Source organism: Moschus berezovskii, chromosome 16 (genome assembly GCF_049115385.1).
Source record: "Moschus berezovskii isolate FMDL1 chromosome 16, NW_MosBer_1.0, whole genome shotgun sequence".
Lineage (NCBI taxonomy): Eukaryota > Metazoa > Chordata > Mammalia > Artiodactyla > Moschidae > Moschus > Moschus berezovskii.
Window position 1 is genome coordinate 45,409,211 of NC_142475.1, and position 11,005 is coordinate 45,420,215.

Genomic DNA, 11,005 nt, shown 5'->3' on the forward strand with positions numbered 1-11,005 from the left:
GAGTTTGAGCAAACTCTGGGAGATACTGAAGGACAGGAAAGCCTGGTGTGCTGCAGTCCATGGGGTCACAAAGAGTCGGACATGACTGAACAACTGAGCAGGCACTCACGCTAAACAATTTAGGGATAAAATAGCCTTTAAAATACTTCAACTGGTTTTTCTGTGGGCATAGTATTAATAACTCCCCTTCACAGTTGTGTCAATTCAAACTGTTTTCCTAACAGTATGTTTGAATGCTGACGGCAGTTTTCTAGTGAAGAGGAGAAAACTGATGATTCGGGGTCGGGGGAGGGATGATTTCTGGAGAAATGTCCCTGAGAGGCAAGAAGGTGTGTGATTAATCCAGGGCCATCGACTCAGAGAGACCTTTGGACCCAGGCCAGTCTACAAAGTGTTTGTTAACAAGGTAAGTGAAGAAGTTGAAAGTATACATTCTGAAATAGCAATTTGAGAGAGTAATTTGATGCCCACTGACTCTAATCATTTTAAAATGAGGCTTATAAAAAAGATGGGTTTTCTGTTACTTATAACTGATGTAATATTTCTTACTTTGCCATCACTCTTTCTGCGCTTCTTAACCCAAGTCTTAGATGGGTTATATCTAAGACAACCATTATTGAACAAGGGAGTTGCCCACAAATATACACATAAATATATTCATGCATGTATCATACACGTGTCACACACATCTGAAGACAGCTTTCATCAGATGCCTGTAGTGGTCCATGACCCACGAAACGCTGAAGCAGCCTTGCCCCGGGTTGCCTTGGACGAATCCTCTGTACTCTCCTTTGACTTGCAAGTGTGGATACTTTCTTTCCCAGATTTCCAAGTCTTAAACTTAAATGCCATTTCCCAGTCCTACATATTTGTGTGGCCCCATCACTGATAGTCATTTAAGCACAAATGTCTTTGGTTGTCCCCTCCTTACTCTGCCAAAAGGGAGCTTTGAGGCTGCACATTACAAGAAAACCAAGTTTCCCCCATGTTGGTCAAGCTCCCTCCTACCCACGGTAGGGGAAGGGGCACTGGGAGAGCCCTTCTAAATCCTCAGGCTCTCACCCATCTTGGTCCTTGGGACACAATTCTTTTTGGCTTGGCTGCTCACCACACGATTCACTGTTTAAACAAATTCCAGAAAGCACATCAATTATTACTAATGAATTCCAAATCAAATCATCCAGAACTACAAAGGGCCGCCAGATGTTTAGGGCAAGGAGTAAAGAGCGGGTGGGAGGCGTGGGGAGAGAGAGAATTCTTTCCCACCGCTCTATTAACTTGGATCTGAAAGCTATAATTTATCAGGCACCTGACATAAAGAAGGATCACACACATTTTAAAATATTTCTTGGAGATTGTCCAAACATTAATTTTATTGTGGAATATTGCTTTGTATTGATGTCGTGTCTAGCAAAAACTTTTCAGATCTCTTTTTGTATTTAGGTCTAATTTTATCCTTATAGTGTCTGAGTGAAGAAGCAAGGGTATGACAAGTTCTTGTTTTTCCAGATGAGCAAATTACAGCAAAGGTTTTGGGGGGTTTGTTTTATAGTAGGACTTTGTTTAGAAACCAGATGTTCTGAGAATAGGACACTGCCATTTCCAAACAACCGGTGAGCTAATAGACATGAAAACTTTGCAAGGTAGAAAGTCGCTAGGGCTCATGTGAAAGGCTCCCGACAGGTTTCAAGGTGTGTATCTGAATGAGATATAACCAGAAATAGGGGTCAGCTCTGCAGTGGTGAGTCTGAGGTTCAAAGTTGGAAAGTGGGGTGGCCATGGGCAGTTGAAGGTCTCTGAGGTTGGGGCCCCTGACAGGGGGAGAAGGAGCAGAGTTTCTTTAAACACTAGGATACCCATCAGCAAAGACATGGGAAGGTTTTTCCCTAGTGCACCTAAGGTCAGCTGGTCAGCAGTAAAGCGTTCCTAAGCTGGTCCCTCTCTGAGCAGTTTAATTTCCCCCAGAAGCTTCTTCCATCATCAGGCTGATGTCAAGATTTCCAGTGGCATCCTTGGGTCTCAAACAAAACCCTTCAAATGGCTGTAATCAGTCTACTGCAAAATATGGATGACTTTTGAGGTGGTTAATGGACTTCAGAGTGAGAAAGAGGGAATCATGGTGTGTGAGATGAAGAAGGGAGGTTTTTCCAGGTGAAGGACCTGGGACGCAGAGAGGATCAGGGATTCACCGAGGACCTACGCTTTCTTTCTGGATGTTGAGGTGATTGTCGGTTTATGAATTGCTTTATTCTGCTTTAGCTTCATTTTTATGCTCATTCAAAATACTTTTACCTCCAGTGGGTTTTATGGGCTTCCCTGGCGGCTCAGATGGTAAAGAATCTACCTGCACTGCAGCAGACTAGGGTTCGATCCCTGGGTTGGGAAGATCCCCTGGAGAAGGGAATGGCTACCCACTCCAGTATTCTTGCCTGGAGAATCCCATGGACAGAGGAGCCTGGCAGGGCTATAGTCCATAGGGTTGCAAAGAGTCAGACATGACTGAACAATTGACAATTTCACTTCCAGTGGGTATTACATATTTAAAACTCGTGGTCTCAATTGTTGGAATGAATAAGAATAAAGTTTTGGTTTTTGCCTTTCCTGCTACATATTAGTTCAAATAACCAAATTTTCTTTAAAAGTAGATTTCTTTCTTCCTCTTCTTCCCCTTCCTCCTGCTCCTCCTCCTCCTCTTCTTTTTACAATAACAAATGTTAACTATCTCAAGAAGTGTTCATAGTTACAGCCTCGTGGAGAGAGAAGTCACAGTGGCTGCACTTTGGTTTCTGCTGAAAGGACTGCTGAATAAGACCGGGGTTTTGTTTGCAAGTGCATTTCATGCTGCATTCCATCTCGACAATACATTTGATTTATCAACTCTAAAAAATAAGACATGCTTTAGAGAAAAGATGTGGGCTTGGTCGGGGTAAAGTAATGAAATAAACAATCTCTTGCAATCACTAACATTCCCAAATCATTTTCCATGGTGACCATCAAGCCAAGAGCTACCGAAACCATTTTCTTTCATTTGCACTGTACATATCAATGCAAAACAAAAAAGAAAAGAAAAACCCTACTTATAGAGTCAAAGATGTATTTGTTTGTCTTTTAACTCTAAGATCAACTTTCTAATCATCCATTTCTTTTAGAAACAATGGGATGATCATATAGTTAGAGCAACACCTTCCTTCTTTCTCTTCCTTCTCTCCTCTTCTTGACTAGATTTTATTTTTATTTGTTAATTTCTAAAAGTTTTTGGCTACACTGTGTGACTTGCAGAATCTTAGTTCCCCAGCCAGGGAGCGAACATAGGCCCTCCACAGTGAAAGTGTAAAGTCCTAACCACTGGACCACCAGGGAATTCCCTTGACTGAATTTTAAATTAACTCTTACTTTAAAATAATACATAAACATGTTCATTAAAAATTTTAAGTTTTTGAGGCAAGTATCATATGATATTTCTTATATGTGGAATCTAAAAAAACACACAAATGAACTTATTTACAAAACTGAAATAGACCTACAGACGTAGAAAATAAACTCATGGTTACTAAAGGGGAAAAGGCAATTAAAATAAATTAGGAGGTTGGTATTAACACATACACACGACTGTCTATAGAATAGATAACCAACAAGGGCCTACCATATAGCACAGGGAACAATACTCAGTATCTTATAATAATCTATAATGGAAGAGAGTATAAAATATATGTATTTATATGTATATGTGTAACTGAATCACTTTGCTATGTCCCTGAAACTGCTACATCGTAAATTAACTATATTTCAATAAAAATTGGAAAATAAATGTTTACTTAAAGCTGAAAAAATGTAAAAAAATTTTAAAGTGCTTAACATGTAGATTATTATTTTGAATTTTAAAAATAGAAACATATCAAAGGGCAGAGAAAATTGTCTCTCCCTCAAGTTCTCTTCTGACAAGTATCACGACTCTCTTCATTTCCGTTGGTGCCAGTCGCCAAGTTCCATGCCCGAAGTAACCAAAACCTGATGTTTCGGCAGAGTGATGGCTTTGAAGAACTGTGCCAGCCCTTTTGAGAAACAGAAGTGCTGAGTGGAAGCCCCCACCAGACCTTCTGAATCATCAAAACCTTGTGTTGGAGGCCGACTTTCCAACAGAGTAGTCATTCAACAAACATTTATTGGGTGTCAACCCATGTGCCAGGAGTTGAATTTTAGAGACGAGGGAGATGTGGTCCCTGTCTTACAGGAGTTTACAGTCTCGGTTTCTTCCCCTGTGAAAGTGAACTGCAAGTTCCTAACCAGCAAGGCTGCTGCTGGAATTAAATGAGAGATGTGTCAAGATTGGCAACCAGCACGTAATAGTCAAAATGGGTAGCTATTTTTTGTTGTCATTATTCAGTCACTCTCTGGCCTCCAGATGACAGCCCAACACCCTGACATCTGGGGCTCAGAGTGGATTCCTGTATTCAGCGTGTATATACGTGTGTGTGAGTGTGTGTGTGTCCATGCATGTGGAGCATTGGGAAGAAAGAAAAAGACACGTCAGTCTCTTCCAGAGATTCTCAGTCTTGGTCCAATTGGCATTTTAGACTGGATGAACCTTTGCTGGGGTGTCCTGAGCATTGGAGGGTGGTTAGCGGCATCCCCATTCTCTACTGACTAGACTCCAATAGCATTGCCCCCCACTCATCAATAGTTCCCATCAGAACTATTCCCAGACACTGCCAAGTGTCCTCTGGGAGGGGCAGAAGACCCACTGCTCTACCTGGTGGTCTTTAACCCCTCTTGTTGCCAACCAAATACATCACAGAGAAGGGGATGATAATTAACCTGTGTCGATTACTGTTGCATTGAAGTTTTCCAACATGTGCTGACTTAAACAGAGACCTGCTTCAAAGGGCAGACCTTGTCGAGGTTATCTGCAGGATTTCACTCACACTGTTAGCAGCACAATGCTCTTGACTTTTTGAGTCCAAAATGCTGCTCCGGAATATCTCACTCTGCAGGCTTCCTGACCCAGGCACACCTCTCTTTTCCTGCTCACAAGTCCGCTATCTTCTCTGCATCTGTGCACGTGACATTGTGATGCTCTCGTCAAGCTCCCTTTCTCATTTTTCCCAAGCAGACACATTCTTGACCTCCCCCTGGTTCCTCAGGATGTCTCTGTTCTTACCCCCACCGTGGCTGGAAGAGCCTCCCACATCCTTCCTGCCTGATCACCCCTGTCTCTTCCTTACAGATCCTTTTCCAGACCATACTCCTCAGGGACGGCTTTCCTAACTCTCTGTCTAGCAATCTCTCTTCCCTCCAGCAGCTTTCCCATGGATCATATCTATCCACCCGTCGATGAAACAGGCTCTGAAAAGAGCATCATTTGACATACCTAATGGAATAACAGGTGATTTCATTAAAGACAAGGAAACTTTCACTGCTCTCTGCCCTTTTTCCTGAGCTGTATTTGCTTGGGTAGTTGTGAATTTCATAGTTGTCTCTAACATGTATCTTGGTCAAACATCCACTTGTTATAGGCCTACTGATATTTCAAAAATGGAAGTCTCTATGCTAGATGCCTGGCTGTTTACAAAGTCCATTTAATATCAGGCATGAACCACAGACTCAAACTCCTGAACAATTTGCTCTCAACCTGTTCTGTGCCAGTTTTACTCTCTGCTTTGCTCCAAATCAATGTTGTTTTCCAAACTCCTTTCTATTTCCTGGCATTTAGTTCTCTAGTTTATGACAGTTTCTTATAGACTTCAATTCTTGCTAAAAAGTTATAAGTAATTTTTAATGAGAGGAAAAAACTTAAAAGAAAGGGGTTGGGAGGAAGTATAAGGCATGGAAGTGGGTGGGAGAAAGATGGCTTTGGGGTGAATAAGGTGTATCTCATGCTGATGACTCACTCATATTAAAACATATTAAAGTTTTTAGGTTTATTAATAAATTTCATTGAGCCAATAATATCCTCAAAGGCTACTTAGCATACTTTTGGGAACAAGTTTGGGCACATCCTGTGCTTAATGAATCTAGTCACAAAAAACTTTTCTCCGTGTAATTGGATTGACTTTTTGACTTTTTCTTCTGGGTTAAGTATAGAGCAGATTGATGAGCTTTCTTTTTTTTTTAAATCCCTGGTGAACAAATTTGGTGCTCTGGTTTTCTTTAGGTTATACCTGATGACTTTTTATTTTTTTCTCAATTTATTTATTGTTCAGTTCAGTTCAGTCGCTCAGTCGTGTCCGACTCTCCGCGACCCCATGAATCACAGCACGCCAGGCCTCCCTGTCCATCACCAACTCCCGGAGTTCACTCAAACTCATGTCCATCGAGCTGATGATGCCATCCAGCCATCTCATTCTCTGTTGTCCCCTTCTCCTCCCGCTCCCAATCCCTCCCAGCATCAGATCCAGTGACTTGAAAGATAATTATTCTGTTGATTTCTGTCATACATCAACATGGATCAATCACAGGTATACGTATGTCCCCTCTTCCTTGAGCCTCCCTCCCACCCCATCCCACCCCTCTAGGTTGTCACAGAGTCCCAGTTTGAGCTCCCTGAGTCAAACAGCAAATCCCCACTGACTATCCATTTTGCATATGGTAGTGTGTGTGTTTCCACGCTCCTCCCTCCTTTCACCCCACCCTTTCCTTCCTAGCCCGTGCACTGGGCCCACAAGTCTGTTCTCTACGTCTGTGTCTCCACTACTGCCCTGTAAACAGATTCCTCAGTACCATCTTTCTACTGACGACCTTTGAAAGATTTATCTATTTGGCTGTGCTGGGTCTTAGTGGTGGCATGTGGGATCTATTCATAGTTCACTGACCAGGGATGGAACCTGGGCCACCAGCGTTGGGAGCACAGAGTCTTAGCTCCTGACCACCAGGGAAGTCCCTATACCCAATGACTTTTTTACGAGGCATTTAGTAGGTTCACCTATTTTCCCAATGACAGTGGAAAGAACAGTCATAGTTCTTTTCATGGAGTAGCTGGTTTTAGTCCTCCAAAAGCTGCACCCCTATTCTTCATATGTCCTCTATCACTAATCCCATTCATTACTGAAAATTCTTCATTTTTCACTAAAATTTGTCCATTTTACCTGCAGGGGTGCTTATTTTTGCTCACACCTATTTTTGTAGATAAAATGTAAAGGCTCTCACATGCTGGCTGCTGTCTTGAGAAAGTTTAGTTCTGTACAAAGTAGCTCATCTTCCTGTCCTCATAACCTTCAAAAATTCTGGAGTAAAAACCGACCTGGAAACCACCTTTTAGAAACAGCAAAAATTTGAGCTGAGGACTGACTTAGTCTAACATTGTCCCTCTCCTGATGCCTGTCATCTGAATTGGGTTTAAATCCCAGCTCCACCACTTTCTAGCTAGAGGATCTGAAGCAAAGTCACTTAATGCTTTTTAAATCTTTGTTTTCTCCTCTATGGAATGTATTGCATTGAATTTTCATGATGATTAGATGAGTTAATAAAGGTTGTTGTTGTTTAGTTGCTGTGTCGTGTCTGACTCTGCAACCCCATGGACTATATAGCCTGCCAGGCTCCTCTGTCCATGGAATTTCCCAGGCAAGAATACTAGAGTGGGTTGCCATTTCCTCCTCCAGGGGATCTTCCTGATCCAGGGACTGAACTCGTGTCTCTTGCATTGGCAGGTGGATTCTTTACAACTCAGCCACCAAGAAAGCCTGTTAATGAAGGTAAAAGCACTTAAAACAGTGTCTAGCACATAGGAAACACACAGGGGGCTTCCCTGGTGGCTCAGATGGTTAAGAATATGCCTGAAATGCAGGAGACCTGCGTTCAATCCCTGGGTTGGGAAGATCCCCTGGAGAAGGAAATGGCAACCCACTCCACTATTCTTGCCTGGGAAATCCCAGGGACAGAAGAGCTTCAGTTCAGTTCAGTTCAGTTGCTCAGTCGTGTCCAACTCTTTGCGACCCCATGAATCACAGCATGCCAGGCCTCCCTGTCCATCACCAATGCCCGGAGCTCACTCAAACTCATGTCCATCGAGCTGGTGATGCCATCCAGCCATCTCATCCTCTGTCATCCCCTTCTCCTCCTGCCCCCAATCCCTCCCAGCATCAGGGTCTTTTCCAGTGAGTCAACTCTTCACATGAGGTGGCCAAAGTATTGGAGTTTCAGCTTGAGCATCAGTCCTTCCAATGAACACCCAGGACTGATCTCCATTCGTCATCAGGGAAAGGCAAATTACAACCACAGCGAGACATCACTTCACATTCACTAGGATGGCTATAACCGAACTAAAACAAAGAAGCAAACGAAAACCAACACTGAACAAAAGGGGAAATAACAGGTATCAGTGAGGCTGTGAAGGAATTGAGACATGGTGGGATGTAAGATGGTGCAGCTCCTGTGAAAAATGTTTTGGCAATTCCTCAACAAGTTAGCGTAGAATTACCACGTGATTCTATAATTCCACTCCCAAGGTATATACCCAAAAGAATTGAAACTAGGCATTCAAACAAATACACGTGTCTATGTGTGTTCACAGCAGTGTTACTCACAATGGCCCAAACAGCCTAAATGTCCATCAACAGATGAATAGACAAACAAAATACAGTATCTCCATACAATAGAACATTATTCAATCATTAAAAAAGAATGAACTATGCAAACATACTTTTATATAACCTGGATGAACTGTGAAAATACTATGATACGGGAAAGAAACTAGACCCCTAAAAGTCTCACATAGCATGATTCCATTTACATGAAATACTCAGAATAGGTAAATCCACTGAGACAGAAGGCAGGTTGGTCTTGGTCAAGAGCTAGAGGTAGGCAGATTTCGGAGTACCTGCTTAATAGGTCAGACTCGACTTCACTTTCAAGCATTGGAGAAGGAAATGGCAACCCACTCCAGTGTTCTTGCCTGGAGAATCCCAGGGACGGGGGAGCCTGGTGGGCTGCCGTCTATGGGGTCGCACAGAGTCGGACACGACTGAAGTGACTTAGCAGCAGCTTAATAGGTACAGGGTTTCCTTTAGAGATTATGAAAATGTTTTGGAACTAGATAGAAGTGATGATCTCACAATATCATGACTGTGCTAAGTACCACTGCTGCTACTGCTACTGCTGCTAAGTCACTTCAGTCGTGTCCGACTCTGTGTGACCCCATAGACGGAAGCCCATCAGGCTCCCCCATCCCTGGGATTCTCCAGGCAAGAACACTGGAGTGGGTTGCCATTTCCTTCTCCAATGTGTGAACGTGAAAAGTGAAAGTGAAGTCACTCAGTCATGTCTGACTCGTAGCGACCCCATGGACTGCAGCCTACCAGGCTCCTCTGTCCATGGGATTTTCTAGGCAAGAGTACTGGAGTGGCTTGCCATTGCCTTCTCCGAAGTAACACTACAGTCTAGCTTTTATTATTCCCGTGACAGCCTCAAATATTCTGGTGGTAACTAAATATTGTTTTTTTTCTTCATCATCTGTCCAGCTGCATAAAACCAAATTGCATTGAGTCTTGGGTTGAGTTAGCCAACAGTTTAGTTGGCTGAATTGTTCATGTTAAAGTGGTTGATTTTATGTTATGTGATTTTCACCTACATTTTAAAAAACTGGAGTGAGTTACTCACTTGCCAGTGAGGGTGATTTTTGTAGGGGATTTAATACGACATTGAGATGGAAGATGTATTTTCTAATGTATTTCAGTCAACATTAGAAAAGTTTGCAGAAATATTTTCTTTAAAAAGTGAAAATCCAAAACAAAACTGGTAGTAAACTGTGGACTTTAAGTGACTTTGCTATTCTCTTTGCCATGGCACAACAGTACTGAGTATGTGGCCTCTCTTGCTGTGAGAGCTGTCATAGCACTGAAATCTTCCAAGATGTTCTGAAGGTGTGCATTGTAATAGACACATTGAGTGCTCTAATCCAGAAGGGAAACTAACTGGTGGGGAGAATTTGGTTGTGCATTTGTGAGGATAGGGCTTTCCACTCATTTCATGATGCCCTATTGGAACAGAACTGATTTCAGAACAATCATTAGCATCAATAGATGGAAGGATAAAGAAGACATGGCACATGTATACAATGGACCAGTTCAGTTCAGTTCAGTCGCTCAGTCGTGTCCGACTCTCCGTGACCCCATGAATCAGAGCACGCCAGGCCTCCCTGTCCATCACCAACTCCCGGAGTTCACTCAAACTCATGTCCACAGAGTCGGTGATGCCATCCAGCCATCTCATTCTCTGTCGTCCCCTTCTCCTCCCGCCCCCAACCTTTCCCAGCATCAGAGTCTTTTCCAGTGAGTCAGCTCGTTGCATGAGGTGGCCAACAGTAATTAGCCATAAAAAGAAACGAAGTTGTGTCAACTGCAGAAATGTGGATGAACCAAAAGTCTGTCAAACCAAACGAAGTATGTCAGAAAGAGAAAAATACCGTATATTAACATGTGTATATGGAATCTAGAAAAATGGTACAGATGAACCTATTTGCAGGTCATGAATAGAGATGCAGATGCAGAGATCGGACGTGTGGATGTGAGGAGGGAAGGGGGTGAGTTGGGAGACTGGGATTAACATATATATGCACTATCACGTATAAAATAGCCAGTGGGAACCTGCCATGTAGCACAGGGAGCTCAGCTTGCTGCTTTGTGATGACCTAATTGGGTGGGATGGGGATGGAGTGGGAGGGAGGTCCAAGAGGGAGGGCATATGTGTTTATTTATAGCTGATTCACTTTGTTGTACAGGAGAAACTAACACAACATTGTAAACCAACTATACCCCAATTTAAAAAAAAAAAAAGAACAATTGTTAGCTAATCCAAATGCCCCTTTTGACTGCCAACATAGAACCTATGAAAGCTCAGTGAGATCTGTGATTTTAACCACATAAAGCCTCCCACTGTCCGCAGGCCACACCGTATTTCCCACTATGTCCCACCTCCAATTTATGTGTTGCTTCAGCTTAGCTGTCCTTGTTCACATTGAGATTTGCACTTTCCTATCTCCTATCTTTGGTTATTGTCCAGATTTTATGACTAC